General features: G+C 37.7%; 1 long non-coding RNA gene across 2 annotated transcripts; it reads right to left on the bottom strand.

The window, feature by feature from the left end:
* Positions 1-12,778: 12,778 nt before the first annotated feature.
* LOC112950499 lies at positions 12,779-20,348 on the bottom strand. 2 transcript variants are annotated; one of them, XR_003250016.1, is made up of 5 exons: positions 20,157-20,348; positions 15,907-15,998; positions 15,201-15,358; positions 14,940-15,112; positions 12,779-12,808 (listed from the first exon to the last, which is right to left on the bottom strand). It is a non-coding gene; the product is annotated as an uncharacterized LOC112950499 (long non-coding RNA). The 2 variants fall into 2 exon arrangements; XR_003250015.1 differs by lacking the exon at positions 12,779-12,808 and having other exon boundaries at positions 14,706-15,112.
* Between the last annotated feature and the right edge of the window lie 1,885 nt (positions 20,349-22,233).

Here is a 22,233-nt window from a genome sequence, read left to right as displayed (position 1 = left end):
ACTCAGGCAAGCACATATGTCAAGCTCCAGGACTTTGCAGCACCCTGCTAGATACAAGCACTATTAGATAWTTTAGCTTAGATTTCAAGTCTTAAAATTGGTAGCATTGCTGTTTTTTAATGACTTCATTTTTCAAGCAGACTATTTTGACACAGATCCATCAGCATTATGATAAATTTGTCCTCAATTCATTTTAAAAGGCAGTTCTTATGGTAATTTCAACAAGTATCAAAAACACATTATCCTATCACATTTAACTAAATATCATTGCTTTACAGTGTTTTAAGAGGTCATTTCCTCTTATGTTCTGTAATAGATAATTGTTCCCTTTAAATGTTTTAAGAAATTAAATTCTATTTAGAGAGAATTTAATTACAGACCATGTGTTAGAAGAGCTGACTCAGCTGCTGAAAATATGAATCARTTGTCATTTAATTTGAGAAAGTGCAGCAAAACAACACCAGAACAATTTCATTCAACTTGGTGAATTTAATCTCACTTAATAAGCACATCTCACAACTTGACCTTACGAAGTGTAGTAAGAGGTATGAGAAATAWTTTACAGTACCAGGAAAGAGAGAGAAAGGGAGAGAAAGAAGGGAGATATCTAGGGGTGACAGTTCACTCTACCATGCTACCTTGGCAATGCTGGATTGCTAAACAATATTGAAGCCAAGAACTTTTAAGCAGGGCTCACACTACCTGGGACATTCATCAAATGTAGATCTGCAGCTCCTAAGTCTTTCCTTGATCCCCTCCTCCTCAGTCAAGGCCTCAGACTCAATAAACCCTTTCCATCATTTTTTTCTTTCCCTCGTGTTGCTTGGGAAAGGATTCCCCTTTATATACCCTGCGGAGGGTTAATAGATTACAATATTTTGTTCAACTTTTTCCAAATATGCACATGACATTTCCTACTTTCTTCAAAATTACATGTGCTTAGTTATCCAACAAGGTCATGCTTCCTACAGATATTTTGGCAGTTAGTGAAACATTTGTTATGATTCAGTCAGTTCTAGCCTCAGGCTTTTACTTGCAGGATAGACAGTAGCCTGCTCAGTATTTTTGTAACACTTTCAGATGTGGTTTCCTACCAAAAAAAAATCATCTTTTGATCTAAATATATCATTTTTTTCCATACCTGCAAGTTAAGGGAAGTCCTAATGAAATCTGATGGGCCATTAACTATAAAAAGTCACCACTAGAGCTCCATTTCAAGCCAGAATTGCAGAGATCAAGTGGATAAACCTATCCCTCAGGTGAAACACTTCAGCACAATTGACTAGAAGCAGTGTGTTCTGCTGCTCAAACATCTGACCACTGGAACTTCCATCTGCGCCTGGCTGAACATGGGCAGCAGGCAGGATTATTTAGTCTATTATTGTTCAGCCAGCAGAAAGACTTTGTTAGGGCAGGAGATGTGGGGCAACCTTCTCAAATGAAGGCATCTATGAGAACAAATTAGGAACTCTGAAGAAATAGGATTCCACTCGAGCGAGCTTATGGCCTGCTTGTCTATAGGCAGAATAGGCTTCAAACAGAATTTGGAACAACCTGTGCTGTAGGATATTTAGATTTTGATTCAGTGGATAATCATCCCTGCACCTTCAATCAGTTGTCAGATGCTACCTTTGCATACTCTTAAAATCAAAGCTTTCCTGTTTAATACACAAGAGAGGTATTTCCAGCATTAAATAACAATAGCAGAGATGAATTAAACTTTTTCTTATGAAGCATATTTTAACTAGAGCATAATACAGGATAAGATATTCATGCTTATTTGGTATGTCACGCAGCAGCAGCTGTAAGCCTTCTTTTGAAAATATTAGCTTACACTGTGTTGCTTCAAGTGAAAAATGCTTCTAGATGTTCTTTAGTGGTTGAAGGCTGTACATGCTGCTTAAGCAAGTTGGATTTTCATTATTTAAACATGTCCTTTAATTATAAGATTAATCTTCAAAGTATTATGGAGTACATTTGCAAAGTCAGAGACAACAAAAGGATTACAGAGAATAAAAAAACACACAAAGCATAAGATGGACCAATGCCTTAAGTGAGGGGTGATTATGAGAAGATGCACACACGTTAAAGCTATATTTATATGCCAAGATTACACAGCCTACAACTGAAGGAACTACCATTCTTCTATCTTTATACCTGCAAAACATATTAAGCAACTGTTTATGCTAGCTATTGTAAGAGTTTAAAATCAATCCTTTTATAAGGCTTTTTCTGTTATGTATAACTTCTTGTCATCCCTCATAGGGCAAGATGAAAATGTTATTTCTATGTATGATAACAGCCTTCTCAATTACAGATCTTTATTCACCTGATTCAGAAAGTAGGAACTTGTGGTCTACTGTTGACTCCTCTTCTGTCATGTCATTAGGCTAGGATATTAAAATACCTCCCTTATCCACTCATACTTTTAATAAGCTCCCCAAGATCAGTGTCCCAGCTGCTCAGACATAAAGGGACACAAATGGATGAGAAATACATTGGTTAAGAACTGACAAATAAATCTGCTGTGCAGGGTGAATGCTTACAAAAAATGATTACTGGGTCTATTTATTTATTGGGACCCAAATCCAACACATCTGCTCTACTATGACATTGCTGTTACAAAGGATTTCCTGGCTGACAACCTGTTARGAGGAACATGGACTCATAACTGCTCTTTTAAGCCTCTCTGTGCTCTTCTGTGCTTTAAATCCTACCCTAGGGCACACAGTGGAGCAGAAGACAAACCAGCCAAATTATCTACCATTCCCATACTAGTTTCCTTCTCCATTTCCTAATACACTGTATTTAAGTTAAATAGGTTTGCTATTACACAGAGCTCCACTTTCTCTTTCTAACTTGGTTTTTGAATGCGAAAGCTGAACTTTACCGGTTAAGAAAAAGTTTCTGAAATGCAAGCATACTCTTTTCAAAAACTATGAAGCTGTGAGCCTATCCCAATCCTTAGACCTTTCTTCTAGTCAAGATTTTGGGGCAGAAAATAAAAACAATAAAAATTAACAAGCTCTCATTGTGAATGCCCTCTTTTAATTTCCCCTAAACAAAAAACACTGCAAAAAACCCAAGCATTCATTTGGTCCAGCCAAGAAGAGGTAAGAGAACAAAAACCTAAGCGCATTTTCAAAGACTATGAAGACACAAACAATAGCGCTAATTGYATGCTAAGCATCAATCTTGGGGGGAAAAAAAAGCATTAGCTGTATTTCAAGTAATACTGATCTAATTGAAAGAATCATGTGGTCATAAAAGAAATATGAACCAAAGTTTTATAAACTATTTCCCATTTACATTTTGTTGTCAGTATTAGGAAACCAAGTTTATGACTCAAAATTTAACTTTCAGATGTGACCAAATTACACAAGATTAAGACTCCAACTTTTCTTTTAGCATATTTCCTCTATGACTTGTCTTTCTTTCCCACAAATTCTTCAAATATACTCTCAGGCTACTGCCCCACATTTTTTCTGCAATTTTGGTAGGCTCTTATTCAGTCTGGCTTCTAATATTAAAACACAAGAATTATGTATCTGTCACTTTTTTTCCTTAAATCAATTTATCTCATAGCTCCCACTTGAGGAGGAAAAGTGCAGATAAGACCACATATTAAATTACATATGAATTTCTGACATGCTTGTTCTTGAGTCAGGCTTTTTTTCCGAAAGCATATGATTGCTTGTTGAATTTACATGCACGTTTAAATCGTATACGAAGTAAAAACTACTTTAGCAGGTAAAAGTTTCAACAACAAACACCTCTGCTGTGTAGTTCCAGTGCTACCATGTTGTTTGCTATCATGATCCTACATGGTAGAAGCTTGAAAGAGCTTCTAAAGGCTGCACGCCTGCTAAGGGGCTGGAGGGACAGAGTAACCCAGGTGTGAGGAAAACAGACCAATGCCTTCAAAACACTTTGCAGGTGCCCATTTGGAAACTAGGAGTACTCCGTGGGTTCCCCTCTGCATGATGAGGCTCAGGAAACCACGTGCACAGAGCGGTACCTGTGGGGCTGAAGCTGAAGCCTCCCCCTGCGCGTGGCTGGGCATCAAAGCAGCCGCTCCGAGGGGTTGCTCGGCACGCAAGGCACAGGTAAATTACTGCTGTTAAGCACTGTCCRCTTGGATTTCTCCACGCTCACAGCTGCTGCTATCGGCCACAAACAGGGAAAAACTGGCTGGGAGAAAAGATGCAAATAAATGTGCTGTTCATTAAAGGAGCATAAACTGTACTGAAGCCAACTGTTCCCGTTTCTGTAGCGCATTTGGAGCACGGGGGTCTCTGCAGCTCCGCAGCTGCGTGGCACTAGGCTGGGCCAGGCTGTGCAGGTCCCTCAGCCACGAGGGGGAGCGGCAGACCCGCTCTTGCCTTGGCGGGGCCCTTCGTCCAGGGCCCCGGACCCCCCTGCTGCCCCTCGCCCAGCTGGTGGGAAGCAGCGGGGCTGCGTGTGCAGGGCAGGTGGCCCAGCACCAGCACCTCRCACACAGCCAGGCACCCAGAAGGGACCGGCAGTCGCCTCCCGCCTTGCTCCRGCCTTCGTTCCTCCAGCCTCCCCAAGCTGCCATGAAGGCACGAAACACCCATGCAGACACCTGGCCTACACCAGTGCTCCCTCAAGTGAAGTTATGCTGCTGGGGCAAAAAAAATTCTTCTAGATGGAAGCACGGCCCTTCTGCAATGTTTTAAGTGCATCCTGAGGCCAGGTTACTGCTTCGCACTGGTATCACAGCTGCCTGACTAGGGAACTCATCCATCTACAGCCCTGCTGTTTTGAACAAATGTATTGCCAGTACCTTTCAATTAGATTTTCTCACAGAACGTTATGGTCTCTCTGGAGAACTATCTTACATCTGATTCACTAATCCGAATATGACACACATTCAGCTTCCCCATTTCTTTTTGGGATMCAAACATAACTGGATTCTACACAAGCCTCTTGCTCTTGTGTACTGTAAATTATCAACCTCAGTAATGCAGAGTCATGAAACTATATCTAAGGGAAAAACACCTCATGGCAACAAAGTCAGTCCCAGGGCATACCTCCTCCTCTGCTGTCTTTATTCTGTCATGTTTGGTTTGGAACCAGTCATGGAAGACATGAATTAACATCTATTAATACAGCATCTATTAATATAACATCTTTCCTCTTTGAGCAGTACTTAGGTAGGATTTCTAATCRCAGCATAGGACAGAGCTCGCAGCATTGCCTCACATACAGGTGAATGTTGCATTATTACACAGAAGAGAAASTAGGATTTAGATGAGTGCAGATGAATGTTTTTAAGAAGCTAATTACAGTCTTCTCACTTGTTGTGTCCATGAAAAATTGACTGGCTTGTCTGTTTTGTGTAGGCAGTTTTAAGAAGTTAATATGCAATAACCTTTTTCGCTAGTTATGGCAGATTTCTGTTAGCTGTCAGAGTTAAGAAAATATAAAACACATTCCATGTTGATGCAAAGACACCCATGGTATTTACAGACAAAAAATRCTGTATTACAGACAGAGCTTTTGCTAGTGCCTACTTTGACCTTGATTTTCAAAGCCAGCACAAAAGATGGCACAATCTTAGGTTACAAAATGTAGCCTAACTCCCTTCATCACTCGTTATCACTACCACTAATGTTAATCCATCATTAGATGTGGAATCACTCCCAATCTGCCTGCACCCAACACTAGTTTCAACAGTACACAGGGACARCTGATTGCCTTTCACTACACAGTTGTACTGGATAAAATAATATGAGCTGTCATATGGATACTGCTGACTACCTAGCCATGCAGCACTATGTTCTCCAAGGAGATTTGCACATATTATTAAAAAYTATTACTAAAAATTACATCATTACTACTCAACACTATTCTCTGATTATGTACAGGCAAAAAAGTGTTATGCATGTCTAAATCTGCTTTCAGAGGAAACATTCCTGCTTCCTGAAAGCAGAACTTCAACAATTATTTCTCCGTTCTGCTGTGCATTACCAAAAATGCACAAGCTAATTCTTTTCCCATCAATGCATTATTTATTTAGAACTATTTACCTACTATTATCTGCCTCATATTTAAGCCTATGAGAAAACCTATTTCTTAACTTTAAATTTTAAACCAGGTATAATCAAACACCATAGTCACATATTGCTTGTGTTACCTAATTAAGTGTGATATATTTTAAATGGAAGAATAATGAAGTAATATCATGTGTTTTCAATAAATCTCTTAAAACTGAGGGACTTTATGACAAATAATAATATGGCTACTCAAAATCCTTCATATAGTACATGATCAAGATATTTTCAGTGAATTAAACTATTGCTTTTGCTATATTTCCAAAAAAAAGGTTCCTATGTTGCTGTTTTATTCAAGTAACATCACTCCTGAAACAGTAGGTTATTCTGGAAATTCACTGCAGCTTTTCAAAAGACAACCAAATACATTCAGAATCCTAGTGCATAGTTCAGGCCCTCTAAGTAACAGCAATATCATCCCATCATGAAACCAATTTTCCTCTTCTCCATTGCCAGAGAGCTGTCATTTTGAAATGAACAGATGAAAAGCCATTCCTTCCCAGCTTTTCTGGCTGCTTCACTGTTATATGCTATCTTACATATTTCACTAAAATTCCCTAACCCTGAAAAGAGACAGACAAGACTTTCCATCCTGAGCTGCAAAAGTATTATTTTGCTGGAGTGAAGCCCAATAAATTCATGGGAGCAAATGTTTTCATACCCAGACTGAGTCTGTCTCAGACTTAGAATAYATCAAAAGGATAGTTTCAAGCTACCAGTCCATACCCAATTCACTTTTTGATAGCTTGGTCAGRGATAAATTCATAAAATGAATATTAGCTATATTTTAATCTCAATTTGGTTAATGAACAGTTATGTACATAAACTTTGAACAGACTCCTGTCCTTCAAATCAGCATGAAAGTGGATGTAGGGCAAAACAGTGAGAGAAAATATAAAAAGGGATCATTGGAGAAAATGTAGAGGGCCTCACACAACAAATGGGCTGGAGGTGGGTAATGGGCTACAAGAAGCCAGTCTCCCAGCTTGCTGCTCGTGTGAACCTCCCATATGTTCCAAGAGATGTCCCTGCCTATCCGGAGATGACACCCACGTTGAGAGAACAGGCAGACAACTATAATTATGGCATTGAAAATGCACACACTAACTTCGTTACAGTCATACCCCTCATCTTTTCCTTACTTGCCTTGAAAGAATTACAAACATTAGATCTTGAATATCTTACCTGTTAATGCAAGAAAATGACTAATTACTGGGAAAAGTGTACAGTAGATGCCTCAGGTCTGCAGGCTTTACCCATCCATCTCATTTCACTAGGAAAAAAAAACAGAGATTTGGTTCTTTCTCAATGATCTCAGTAATCGCATTTCACAATATTTTACTTGCATTTAAAATCAATAAAATATGTATCATTTATTTTTATATAGTTTTGTGCATTTTTAATTGCCATGAGCATYTTTCAAAGCATCTTCCTATTTCCATGAGCATCTTTCTTTTCAGGTCTTTGGCTTTCATGAGGAAAATTTAAAAACAGGGGAAGAGTTAAAATTTAAGTTCCAGTTCTCTTTTCAGTTCTATTTTCTTGATCTGCACATATTGATAGGCTTTCTTAGTGGCTAAAGATTCCTRTTCTTATCCTCTGTGCTTTAAATGTAGAAATGGTTTTGTTTAAGAGTTGTTTAGGATAATAAAGGATTCCAAAGTGAGGACAAATATCTATTCTATGAAGAAATACTCTGCATCCCATTTCTGTTTTGTGACCTTTACCTCCTATCCCATTTCTGGGAGAAACACCAGGGAATGTGTAAGTAAATAATCATTTCTAGTAGAGGATGTTTCCTAAACATTTTACTGTAATATCATATCCAAATTGTATTTTGCTTCCCTGATGACTGCTGTCTATAAATATTCATGTGCCAACACCTAGGCTGCTGTTTTACTTTCTAAAAACTGTAAAMTTGTTATTGCAGTTGGGGTTGTGGACTGTAATATCTCATTTGAATTCATGAGACCTGTAACCAACTTTAAATATATATGAAATAATATTAAAGCCTAATGAAGAGCACGAATCCCATCTGCTACCTGAAATTTAGTAATATCTACATAACATAAAAAAGGAAAACCATAAAGTAAGCAATGAAGATGGAAAAAAATTGTTTGCTATTCACAATTCCATTTTTTTTTCCTTTACATCATCACTTCTAATGTCTTTTGGTGAATCCTGCTTTGAATAAGATCGGGTGGCTTTTCCTTCAAGATTTCTATAGAGCTCTTTGTGTTCTAACTTACTAAGAGTTTGGTAAAGCATCTAACTCAATTTTTTCCTAAAGAAGAAAATTATTTAAAATCCCTAACAACAGCTTATTTTACATGTAAATTTGTTCATGCATTTGACTCTTTCAAAAAAGGAAACTCTCACTTCTATTAAGGATCTTAAGCAGAATTTACCAAATAATTTGGGGCTTCCAATTAATTTTTTTTGGTGCAGTGCAGAGACAAAGTTTATATTACATGAAAATTTAAGCTACTTGAAAGATGTTGGACGTTCTACCTGATGCTACAAAACATGTTTTGTCTTATTTGCCAATTCCTTTCAGAAGAAATTGAAGTGATTTTCCTCARGCTCCATTAAGAGCTATTTCTGAGCTGAGACACAGAAGAAGATTCTAAGGTGAAGCATTATTGATTGTAACTTTTCTTAGTGCCTAATTTACCAAGAAAATAAACACTTGTCGACWTTTTCTAAAACCTGGAGAGTAACTGAAGAAGTTTTGCACATTTGTTGGGTAGGTTGTCCCACGAACACCCATAAATCTCTGTATTTATGTCTATTTTGCTGAGGTTATTTACATTTGCTACAGAAAAAATCCATAAAAGCAGTCTGTATCCATCAGCCTGATGCTTACACTCAAACTATTTTCATGACTATCTTTTAAAGTTTTGTTGCTCCTGTGATTAAGTGTGAGAAGTCAGCATCTATATAGCATCTATACAGTGTATGCACATATGTGTGTACATGTCCTTCATCTACCACAGTTTCCATTAGGCAGGGTCAAATATTTTCTAAATTTCTCAAACAGAAGGAAAAAGACGCAAACAGGGATGAAAGAGTTGAACGTTTTCTTCTTTCTTTCTTTTTTTCTTTCTTGAGAAGCTCTGGTGGGAAAAGGGCACAAGAGCAGAGAACTGTAAGATTAGAGCCAAGTATGGAAATGCTCAGGAGTAAAAAAAAAAAGGCTAGATAGATAGAACAGAACAAGAACAAACAGCTGACAGCCACTATGAAGCCTTTAGGAAGATGCTGTTTGTTTGTTTTCTTTTTTAAACTATAGATTCTAAGTACAAAATGTTAACGTACAAAAATCTTCTATATTGCCTAGATACACTCAGACATTTGCTACAGACATTTATGAACAGTCAATACGGGGCTTCTGTGACTGCCTCTATCATGTACCATAATTACAGAATTTCTTGCTCTGTGTCACTAAAAAATGTGCAATCAACTACAGGATTCTCCCTGACAGATGCATGTAAATGTTCCAGCAGTGCCACTCTTACAACTGTCTTTCACTCTGCAGCTGCAGAACGAATAAGCCACTGCAAAGGTAGGAAGAGGAGCAGCAGCAAAGCTGAGACTGGTTACAGTTGTCGTGCCCAGCACCAAAGAAAAAATCCTGCTSTGTTAATTGAAATCTTGTTTACAGATGTCTCCAGTGATACAGTGCAACGATGAAAATTGTGTAGACAATGATGGTGCAGAAACATGGTTGCATTGTACTGAACAACATCTCCTACTCACAATACCACAGGAACTGGATTTGCTTTGCCAACTGGATTGGCAGGGCCCTAAGGTAAACTTCTGCTCTTTCTGAAGTACTCCTTGGGGGTTTTGCTTCCAGATGGAGAAATGATAAAGTCGAGTTCATCATGTCATCTTCTGGATGACATCTCCTGTAATGAAACACTCCCTGTCACAGAGATACAGTGCCAAGCATTGGGTATGAGCCTAGTACACAAAGTGGAAATGGAAACCACAGCCTTCTGCTGCAGAGAAGCAAGCCAATAGTTGACTCATTCTAAGACCTTCATATAAATCCTTATACTCTGTTTTCTACATTAGAAAAATGTAAAAATTGAAATAAAATTTATAAAATGGTTAAAAAATGCAGTCATGATCAGTTCATTCAGGTGGCAAAAAGGAAATAAAGAGAACAAACACTGCAGTGGGATCGAAGAAGAGCTCTGTTTTGTACAGTGTGCTCTCTATGCATTCCTGGAAGCTTATCAGACTGTAACAAATCTTAATTAGAACTGAATACAAAGAAATAATTCAAGATTAGACATTCAGGGAAAAGATAAAAATCAGTATTACCTGAAAGATGATAAAACACCTTACCTTGACAAGCAGGCTACAGAGGAGATGACAGGCCAAGAAATTGTTCACAGCTAATCTGTGCTAGACTTGCTGTTTAACTATATCTGATAGTACCTTATCTTCTGATTCAGAGTCTGTCTTTTGTTAGGTTCTTTCTCTTACTCTCCAATTACAATGGCAAAATGATTGCCAGAGATTTAAAGCTTTCCAGTCCTGAGGACAATGTTCTTGAAGGATTTCTACATACCTCACAATGATAAAGGAGAGACCAAAGTCACCAAGAAAAAAAGAATTATTTGTKCAGTGTTGCAAATAAACAGAGTTGCTCCTGTTACTATTCACAACATCATTTATACAAAGTTTACAGATTCACCTTAGATGTCAGCTGTTGATTTATTCACTAGTAAATTACACTGGTTACATAGATTTGAACACACTAATCACTATAGATCCAAAAACTCATATTCAAAGTGGGCATCGTTCACTTCTCTTCCAATTTATCATCTCTTTTATGAGATTGTACGTACAGCTTATGTAAACTCAGTCATCTTACCTTGGTCATGAAATTACATATCCTAAGCAGACACACAAAAACCTTCTAGCTTAGGATAACCTAGAATTGGAGTTTGTGAAGAAAGATTTAGCTGGAAAGAAGTGAAAAGTAACTTCCTAAATTGCACAGCAGCTGCTACAGGCAGTGTTAACGTGTGGGGCCTGTAATGGGACAGAGCGAGCAGCGATTTCAGTGCCTGGTCACAGTGAACTGGGTGGCACAAGCGCATTGGGAAGAGCGGACTAGGAAGGCAGCCTAATGCTCTGCTTAGGCACTTCACACACACTGCTGTTCACAGCTCTGGTCTGCTCTCACATGCTGTTCCCAAGGCAGGTAGAAGATCAGAACTGAAGCTTATAGCTGTTGGCATCTTATTTCTCAAGATGTTTGATATGTTCCACCCACAGACAGCCTTTCCATGCCTTACCTCTGCCAAGCATGTTAAGCACCAAAGGCCAAGTTAAAAAGAGAAGGGAAAATCCCCCTTTTTTTTCCCTAGATATAAGGAGGTTTGCAACATAAGCTATAACAGTCTCTCTGTTCCTCAGCAACCCTATACAGACACCGTGGGCGCTTGTTTAGTCCTTCATGACAGAAGCTGTTCTGCACAGTCCTTGCAAAGGGACTCGCGTGGGTGCAGCRACACCCCGGGACGTGCTGGGCTGCGGAGAAGGCCAAACTGGGGCCTCCTGCATAGTCCCTAAGCACCCATCGTTACCTCAGTCCCTCCCAGCACCTAAAGGTAACATAAATGACAGCTGCTGTGAGAAGTAAATTATTTCCTATCTATTATAGCATTTCACCTATCAGCCTCAATTACACCGCTTAGGAAAGGCTGCAGAATTGAAATAGGGATCTATGCTGTACGGATAACATTACAGATATACTGTTTAATATTTACTTTCCCCCTCCCCAGAAATCTATTAAGACCAATAGGCATTTCAGAAATATTTCTTATTTCCAGTTTTTACTATATAACATACACATCTCAAAGGGGGAGATAAACAGCAGTACCACAGCAAGCGGTGTGTACAAATGTACACATTACAATTTTGCAGCTCTCCTGTGAATTGAATGGATTCCTGTAAGCTTTTGTTTAAAAATAACTAGAGTGATTATAAGGGAAAACAATACAAGCTTGCGAGGATATAACCTTACATCCGAAATGTGTTTCCCCGAATATTTTACTCTTTCTTTCGTTTTTCCTTAGCGAGTAAATTGGGATCAAATAGATTGCCTGAGTTAGCTGAGGTTTTGCTTCAAGTTGTAGTCAGCCAGAAAAGCAGAAAATGCACAGGGCACCATTATTACACAAAAGAGACCCAAATGTCCAGTTGTTGTAACTGCCCATTCGTGCCAAAATATTACCCACTTCTGTTGGCAGTACAACTATATGCACTAATTACTCACACATACGGGTTTCAAATTGACTTTTGCTACTTGACTTTATTAGATATACATGGTACTTATGGGGAAACAGTCAGAGAAAAACAGAAGAGGAGCTAAAATAATAAATAAAACCTAACACAGTTGGTAAATATTCATTTTTCTAACTATACCTCATAATACCGTCAGACAGTTTTTATATATGTATATGATAGACATCAGGGTCAGCAAAGGAGAAGGACAAAAGAAAGAATGGAGCGGTTTAATGCATTAAAAAGGAGACAGAAAATAAGAGAGAAAGAGAAGGACAGAGAAAGAACAGTTTTAATTTCATGATATTATGCTGATTACGTGAGTTTGCTTCCCCTCACCTGGAATTCTTTTATAGTGTAAAAACTTTTGATGGATACTCACATCTCCACGTCCCAGAGAAGCATCCCAGCCTGAGGCTCACACGCTGCATGGACATCAGTGCACAGAACGACACATAAGGAAGGTGTGAAAGATGAGGGAGTATCACAGGACAGCTACACAACTACTACAGCTGCAATATTTCCTGCTTTCAACAACTGCTACACTTACATTTCACTTTACAGCAACTGATACATTTGCTATAGAAAAGGAAAGTAAATCAGAAGTTTGATTTGTGCAGTGTGGCTTAGGTGGAGCTTCTACTTTAGATTTAGTCAAAAAGTTCTCCAGCCCTTTTATCTTCTCAGAAATGGTATGTCCTAAAGACAGATCATTTTTTGTTGACTATAAATCAGACTAAGACCATTCATGCTTCCAGAGAGCCATGATACCATGCTAAAGGCAAAGCTATGCAGAAGCAGTAACATTATACAGAGATTACTGCAAACATAATTTAGATGAATAATTCGGGGGTTATTAATTATAACTGTGAGGATTTGTACAAGAAAAATATTGCAAGGAAAAGAGAAACCTGCTGATATACCACATAGCACAAGGATTGTGTTAGTTTATGAAGTGTCTTTGGTAACCATGGGTACTAAACAATTTCATAAAGATTTCAGATGATCTAGGAACTATAAATAGATTTGGAAAAAAAAGCATCTTAATTGCAGTATCCATGGGATATGAAGTACAATATTCCTCATAACAGAACTCATTTTTATATGCTTCAGCAGGCATTTTAAGGTGTTTATGGCAATACAACTACTCTTACTGACATTTTAGAGAAAACAAGGCAGAGAAAGTAAAGGTACAAGCAAACACTAAGAAAAATTAACCAGACAAAGAATGAAAGGAATATTAGTCAAAATGTGATAGAATTTATTTATAAAAAACTACTGTAAGTATTTATTCAATGTTATCGCTTCTTTTTTTCCCTCATTGCACACTTGCTTCTAATAAAGAAGCAAAATAATATCTTCCTCAAACAAATGAAGCAGCATATCAGGCAGTTCCATTAACTCCACAATGGGGCTGAACTGTGGAGAACCCAACATGCAGTTAACTCAGTTGATCAGATAATGTAACTCATGATCTAAGTAGCTTCAAAAGAAAATCAACAAAAAATTGTGTTCAGTATTGCAGCTTTTGGGAAGAGCTCAGAAATTCAGGATAATATGGAGAACTTTGCTTCAACAGAATAGAATTGCTATAATTGTACCTTCTATTCATATTTTAGCATCCTTCATCACACACACCTGCCCTTTCAGTGTCTACCCTTTCAGAGGAAGAGGCACTTATGGATGCTTTGGGGGATTATTTTGGCATGAACAAAAAAAAACAAAGCAGAGCCTCTCATGATTTTGCACAACAGAATGAAAAATCTTAGGCCTCATAAGCTGAATTTGATCGGTATATTTGTGAACATTTCTGATAAGCTGCTTACATTAGGGAGACTTAATATCCTTACTCAACCTTGCATCATTGCAGTATTAACTCAAGTTACAAGCATATGTATTTTCACTAAACTGACTCACATTCATTCATAGATATCCCTAAATGATTTTAAGAAATGCTTCCAACCTGAACTAGGCCAGTTTGAGGATGGATAAGGCTTAATCCTTGAATTCTGCTGAGACTCAGAGTAACCACACAGTGGGACTTCACCCACAAGCCACAGTTCAAAGGAGCCTAATTCATCATCTGCTGTTCAAATGACCCTGAGCTCCAAGGCTGTGATTAGGCTGGGTGGAATAACTGGCAGTAATGCTCTTGCAGGGACCACACTAGGCCAAATCTAAGCAAATGCTCCAGAAGTTTTTCTCTGTCAAACTAATCCACGGGTGCTCAGTTTTTAATGAGAAAGTTTTAATGCATTTAACATAAAATAGCTCTTTTTTAAAGGCTAACATATGGATTTATACTTATATAGCTGGAGCTAATTGCAGATCTTTTTTCAATGCTTTTTGGCTAGCTCTATCATTGCAGCGGAAAAATATGTACAATACAACATTGCAGCACAGGAATATTTTTCATATCCCAGAAAGAAGTTTTTGCTGTTAGATTTTTTTCCTTTTAAAAATAAAAGTCACCAGTAATTTTTGCCAGCACAGAGTGGCTACAATTACCTGTTTAGCCGTTATCACGTTAATGGTCTGATGATTTTCAGTACTCACAATCAGTATTTAGAAAGTTTAAATTGCTGAGGAGTTGCCTGCACTCCACCTGCTGAGCCAGACTGAAGGAGGTGCTGGGAGCCGAGGTCAGGGATCCCAAGCCCCATGCTGGGGCTCTTCATGCACTCCAGTACCCAGACCAGCCACCAGGTCTGCAGAGATCCCCCTCTGACCTGCCAAAGAAAGAGGCTCCAGATAGACAGTGGTTCGTAAGGTCCTCATAAAAAGGAAACTTATGAGAACAAAGGTGTTAAAACAAACCTTGCTTTCCTCTGTTTATTCCAAAATTGTGCTTGACTTCACACACATAGGTTGGAATCTGCAAAGGCACGTGCGATATTCCGGCTAATAGCCTGTTTTAATAAAGCTTCGAAAGTGAAGTACAATATTTATAGTCTTCTCCTTTGCAGGGTTTTTCACTGGAAATGTGTTAATTTAGATATGGATTAAGTCACATAAGAGAAAAAAAAAAGAAAGCAAAACACTATATTGGCCTTATATTGGTATCCCACTATGTCCACGAGAAAGAAATCTCTGCCATTTATCCCACTGGATAGTACTGTTTTCAGTGAATGATAGAATTTAATTATACCATAAACCAGAACTTTGTAGAAGGCAAGGAAATTTCATTAATTTGTATCTTTTACAGATGTGGCCACCCACCAAAACACTTAGCTGCCAAATATTTTGTTCCACGTAAGTGGAAAAGCTAAAGACCCCTCACAAAGCACAAAGATCCCCAAATGTAAGGTATTTTATAAACAGATGTAAAATGGGATACAATTTGCACCTGTCAAGGTGGAAGGACACCCTTCTCCCTATATCATGATGGGTGTATATCCAGCCACAAGAAGAGATGTGAAATATTTATTACGCTTGTTTTAAGAACTCCCTTTTTGGGCATTAATTCTAAGACGCAATCACCTCCCTGGCCAGTGGAAACTGAAAGTACAGCAGAAATTAATACCTCTTTAGTTCAGGCCATTTTCTTTTTTTTCTCAGCAGCTACAATTAAAATGCTCTTGTCTTTGCTAAAGTTCTTTTAAGCTTGCTGAAAGTCTAGAAGAAAAAAATAATTTGGCCATTTTTAATACATACTAAAATGACGTAAATGATTTACTCTGTTTCTGCTTATCCAATAAGCTCATACCGTATAAAAATAAAAGAGATTATTTGATCTAAATATAAATCATAGAACAGAAATATCATTATACAAGGAATAAGTTATAATGATTCACCTGTTAGACCTCTATTTAGCTAAGAAGTAAAATATGACACCATTTTCACCACTTACCTTGAAGAAGTTCTAGTTTGTGGAAGAATATTTTCTGTGCATAGTCAGAGTAAGAGAGTATTTTTAAAAATATAAGCCAAAAAAACACACTGATTATATCTGAAGGAGACTATAAATTCTTAAACATTTTGTCTTGCGCTGTATTAGTAATGACATCCAAACGTTCCTGTTCTTTCTCTAGCAAGGACCTACTTACGTCCCACAGCACATCAAGAAGGATCCCAACTTACAATTTGCTCAACATTTTTGAAAGTTTAAGAGAGATTCTGAAAATCCAGTGAAGATCCATACAGACTGTGAACACAGATGACCTATTCTGAAATAGGCACTTTTTTTTTTTCCTTCTGCTTTAGAAGGCAGTAACTGATAAAAAGCCTTTTAGTAATAGGTTATTCTTCCTTTAGATTCCTGCTTCGATTACAGTGAAACCAATAAAGCAAAATCAGCTCAAGTACAAACAGTAAAAGTCTTTTAGAGCTGAAGAAACGTTACACTGCCTTTGAGGTGAAACTGCTCCATACCATGGATCTATCGTTAGGTCATTCCTGCTTCACTCCCACTAACCCATGGGCTTTCACGTGGTTCTGATGACTAAGGATCTCTCTCTGCCTCTTCCTAAGCCTCATTCTCCTCCTCCAACATTGCTATAAAACTTTGCCCCTAGAAGAGGCTGCTGATATGGCACAGAGGATTATTTGTATTAAAAACAAATAACAAAAACGTCTGACGACCTTTATACCTCCTTCTGTTCTTTCCCTCTGGAGAGACCACACTTGGGAAAGATTCTTTACTTCTTTCTATACACAAAGTTTCTAAAAACAAAGACAGGCACATTATCGAACTATGCTTCACTACACAAGTTGCATAATTAACTTAACATTGATCTTAAAAGGTACTATATTTTGACCTCCCAACACCCTTCGAAGGGATGACAGACAAATATTTATTGGACATAACAGTGCAAGAACTTGCTAAGATGAAGTTTGCACATCAGTCCCTTGCTTCTTTGTCCTACTCGCCCACAGGAGAAATGCTAATTCACTGACGCGTTTCTTCTCCGTCTTTAAAATTAGCAGCAATTGTACTTAGCTTTTAAGACAAGACAGACTCTTGAATTTTGGCAGGATTTAATTAAACCCAGCTTAGACTTATTTAATTTTAAAATAACTGCCCTAGGGGCAGGCAGGAAAAGAAGGCAAGAACAGCTCAAGAATCAATGAGAAACACAGGACATTAATCATACTCAAGTTGTGCAGTTTAAAAATTCTCTGAGGAGTTGCTAAGCATCAATTTGTAAGTTACAGGATAAAAATGAAGAAAAAGCCTTAAATGTTGGTAACATGGATACTCGTATACTACTGCAAAATTCAGAATCTCTGAGATTTTCTAGAATAAAAAGTTGATTCCTTTGCATATTATTTCAAGGTAAATTTTCAGTTTTTTTGAGGACTTCATTAGAAGCTGTTTTCATTGACTCCATTTTCCATATTTTGTTGGATGTCTGTTGCAAGGCTATGTTAAACTCAAATACAGGCAGAGTCTCAAAAGCAGTCTAGGAATATAGAAGGTACTTGCTTGAATTAGTTTATCAGATTAACTAAGCCATTACAACTGTGCAGATAATTCATTTCTCCAATCAGATGCAAAATTTACAAAAGAAGGAAGAATAAAATTTTTTAGGGAACTAACCTCTTAACAATCTTTTAGGCCACCTTCTTTTTTCTGGTTTTTTATTTAAAGCAATATTTTTCCTTTTAAAATTTAAACTCTTAAAATGGCACATCCATGAGATTATGTTTAAGCATTTTGTTTAATGCAAAATGAAATCACATTAGGTTCTCTTTTTAGGTTTGGCAATGCTGAAATAATTTCAACTATCTTAAATTAAAAACGTGTTTATGAACATTTCACAGAATGTCCTGTAGCTTCAGGATTCCTCAGGAAAAGAAAGTGATGTTTCACGCCTTCACTTCTGTAATGTTCAGAGGGACATGATAAGCATTTTCATTTACAAAGCTGACTACTGAAAATCAGAACTATTTATGGTATCCAAAACGCACTGCGACTTTTGAAAACATCGGTCAGGTGAGATTAAGCCTGTCCTTAGAGGCAAAGTGCTCTTATATTTTTGTTCTAAATACAGCAACACTGTCATGCCCTTTGAATAAATGCCTGATACTGTAACTTCCCAAACCAGCTGATGGGCACAAAGGCACAAAGCCTGGTTTGAGTCGAGTCTTCTGGCTTGAAAGATCAGTTGATGAACTGAATGAGACKGTTACGGTGCAAGTGCCGCTCTGTGAACAAAGAGGGATGTTGGAGCATTTCTAAACTGCCAAGGCATTGAAGAAAAAAAAAGACGAATGCAGAGGTGATCTGTACAATCATGTAGGTTTTGATATGCTAAAACATGAAATCGAGGGAAATTCCCCCTGGCCCCCATCTCTGTGCATGTTTTAAAGCTCTCTACATTTAAAACAWGACATAGAAGACACAGCAGGGCTCAGCAGTAAGGCAAAAAAATGGCACACCAAACCTGCCTTTTCCAAGTTTTCCTGAGGAAATGTGGAATTAGCTGTTCACTGTATTCCAAAAACAACTGCGTAACGAAAACATTTTGTAATACCACATCTGCCAGTGTATATTATTTCACTGTTACTAAACTAAGGTGTTCAAGCKGACATTACAAGCAGACTGATTTAATTTCTATTTAAAGGGAAAATATGCAGTTTTTATTCCATTTACTTCTGTGGTGCCTTTTTAGCTCCGCTCTGCAAGAAAGGATGTCAGATATTTGGATAAACAGAGTAGGCTGATAGAATATTGATGGGCCAATTTTTAATTTATCAAGGTTATCTAGAGGTACTAACCTGCCGCTGCATATTAACAAGAAACACCAAGGCAGCAAGTGATGTGTGCAGCCAAGGGTTTCTTCGGCAAAACAGAGCTCTGGACAGACTGGGATCCTTGTGATCAGAACCCTGAGGTGGGAATAGGAAGCAGCTTCCTAAAGGGAAATTGGAAGCAGGTGAGAAGGGTAACAGAGAGACCGAGATGCGTTGGTGGCCARTTCTATAGCCTTGCACAGACTGCAACATAAGTCACATGAAATCAGTATGGATGAGAAAGCGAGAGAGAACTACCTTTGTGAACATTGAAGTCAACATGGCACAGAAAACGTTTATGTTTCACTTCCAAATTCTCACAGCAAGCCAGGTAATCATTACAGACCTTACAAAACACATTACCCACTGTCAAAAACCTGCAAGGCTTGGCAACTCCCTACAAAACATCCCAACAGCCRAGAGCAAGAGCAAGCATTTTTCTTCAGTCCATAGGGAACTGAGAACAGAGCTAGCTACCCCATCACAGCTCTAACACCAAAGGAGGATATGGTATTTCTGAATTCTTTCAGGTTTCTTTCCTGGCTCATGGAGGAATTCTAATAAATGGCCTTTAATAAGAGCAGTGGATGCCAACCTCAGAGATTTGCATGTTTCTTCTCATTAGAGATAAGTATTTAAAACACTTAATTCTATACATTTGTCAGTACCTTAAAAGCAATGCAGGGCTCTTGAGGGCACATGAATACAGGCAGGCAATATTAAAAACAGCTTTTCTTTAGAATTCCTTCTCTAGTCAAAAGAAAAGCAGTAAAGCTTTTCTTAAGAAACACAGTAGGACTGAGAAAATAAAAATGGATTTTGAAGTGTGCAAGTGCACTCAAGTATGGCAAAAGATTTGCTGAAATGCTTCAGACCTTAGAAATGCTATTTCCTTCAAATATCCACCAAACCTTGAAATATTCAAATACTTTTCAATAATCTTATCTCAAAGTTTCACACTTTGTGAGAGAATAATTAAAAGAATATCACCCTACATTATCCTATTTGCTTTATATTTAAAAAACAAAGACACTCTACCTTCCTCTTAGCTATCGTCAGGATAGCTTCACTTTCTTTTCCCTCCCCACTTCTGCACACTCAGCAGTAAGCAGCATGTCCACGTGGATTCATTCAGATGGCTCCCACAGTCACATCTAGAAGCGACCCAGCTTGAGCAGGGGCAGCATAAAGCAGGATTTCCTCATTGGAGCTGCATAAAGATCTGATTTCATGGAGGTCTTCTCTGTTGCTGTCCTGCATGAAAGAAACAGAAGCCTCTGGTGAAAGGCTCGCGTACCTCTAAAAAACAAGGCAAGGGAGCACACAGTGAAGCTGAAATTCATTGACGTGCAGGTTGAATTTCATCTTTTTTGAACAATTCATCCAACTCTCGTTTCAATTATTTCTAACTGTTAAACTCTACAAATTGCACATAGAAATCTGAAACAGTGAATTGATAATGTACAACTTTTAATTTCCTAAAGCCATTATGATGCTGCATCAATTTACACAGCTCCAAGAACCATTCTGTGTAAATTAATGACACATTTCCATATCTGTATGATAAAGTTAGGAGGTTGTGACAACGTTTACATCTGATACTAGTAAAGTCTCTTTAGAAATAACCATTAACAAGTCCATTAATGAGAATATAGTTTCCTTAGCCATTATGGCAGCTCGACATCATAATCTAAGTCTATACTCTCCAGAAACTATCCAGAAAGCACTTAAATCCCTGAACTATACAAAGGTTATCAGTCAAATTATCTTACTTAGCAAAAAAAAAAAAAGAGAGGAGGGGATTTCTTTCCATACTTTCAGTCTGGAAGACAAAAATGTACTACTGCCTCTTAAAAAACAAACAAAACCGAAATCAAACTGTATTAGACATGAAATGATGAAAAACTCTTTCCAAATGGCTTTGAATAACAAAGCAACACACGCTCAAACCCTTAACTTTTAAAAGATCATATTTAATTGGAGTAACAAAGTTCTGAAATTCACTGCAGTAATTTAATCATCTAATAAAAATGATTCATTGACATGTTAAATCACAAATCCAGTTGGCTTGAAGCCTGTACCATAATTAAGCAAGATTTGACTGAAATAAGAACTACTGCAATATGCAATTCCTTATTCCTCAGCAGATTATTTAATAGCTCAAGGCCGCTCTAAATGAAAGGAAAATATAACCAGTTTACTATCTTGAAACTGGTTTCACAGCAGGCCTGCCAGATAGTGACTAGGTAATCATGGTTTACCCTACAGCAGCTACCTAGGCTGGTAGCTTCACAGCTGCAAACGCATTGGGCAGAGAGAGACGACTGCTCCCAAGTCCTGGTAGTTACTGAAAGCATGAAATTAGGAGGGCATCTCTCCCAAAATTCATTTCTAAGTAACCAGAACTTCAGCCTCCAGGACTATGGACTCCCTATCATGTTAAATCAAAATCTKTTAAGAGTCAACAAAATTCGAAGTCTTCCTGTAAATCGATATTTCTGGGCATTTTATTGCTTCTTAAATTGCCATAAAACCACATCCTCTSTTCAGTATTATCATTAGATGAAAGGGTCTTTGGCCCTGACTAGCCATAATGTCAGTATCATGAAAAGCAAAATAAATTATGCTAAAATACAAACCGTGGATTGGTGTACTGAAGCCACAGGTGGTCATTTGCAACAATCTTGACATTACCACAATAAACTCAGGGCTGAAATAGTCCACTTTTACCACAAATCTGCTCTGACAATTGTGGATTTTGCTTTTGCAAATAAATGTCTATTTATCTCCAAAGTTGGAAAAAAAATTAATTTCTTATTGTGCAAATTGTGCAGTGCAAATGCAATTTAATCCAACAAAGGAATTTCTGTCTGTGTAAATACARTATAATTTAGAATAGGTTTACATCACTTTCCTCGCACAGCCATCTTGGCAGTTATATATATTATATATATTATTCCTTAGCCAAGGTACAGGTGAAAACAGCTTAAATTTTTCATGTATTATCATTACTGCTACCTGGAAAGGAAAACACACGGTCAACAGTCATCTTAAGAGCATTGAACTTTTAAAGCTATTATAATTTTAACATTTAAAAAACAGCTTGAAATCTCAC

Source organism: Nothoprocta perdicaria, unplaced genomic scaffold (assembly GCF_003342845.1).
Source record: "Nothoprocta perdicaria isolate Ctin4 unplaced genomic scaffold, notPer1 scaffold_32, whole genome shotgun sequence".
NCBI lineage: Eukaryota > Metazoa > Chordata > Aves > Tinamiformes > Tinamidae > Nothoprocta > Nothoprocta perdicaria.
The sequence above is the reverse complement of the archived record's forward strand: the minus strand, read 5'-3'. Positions and strand labels throughout refer to the sequence as shown.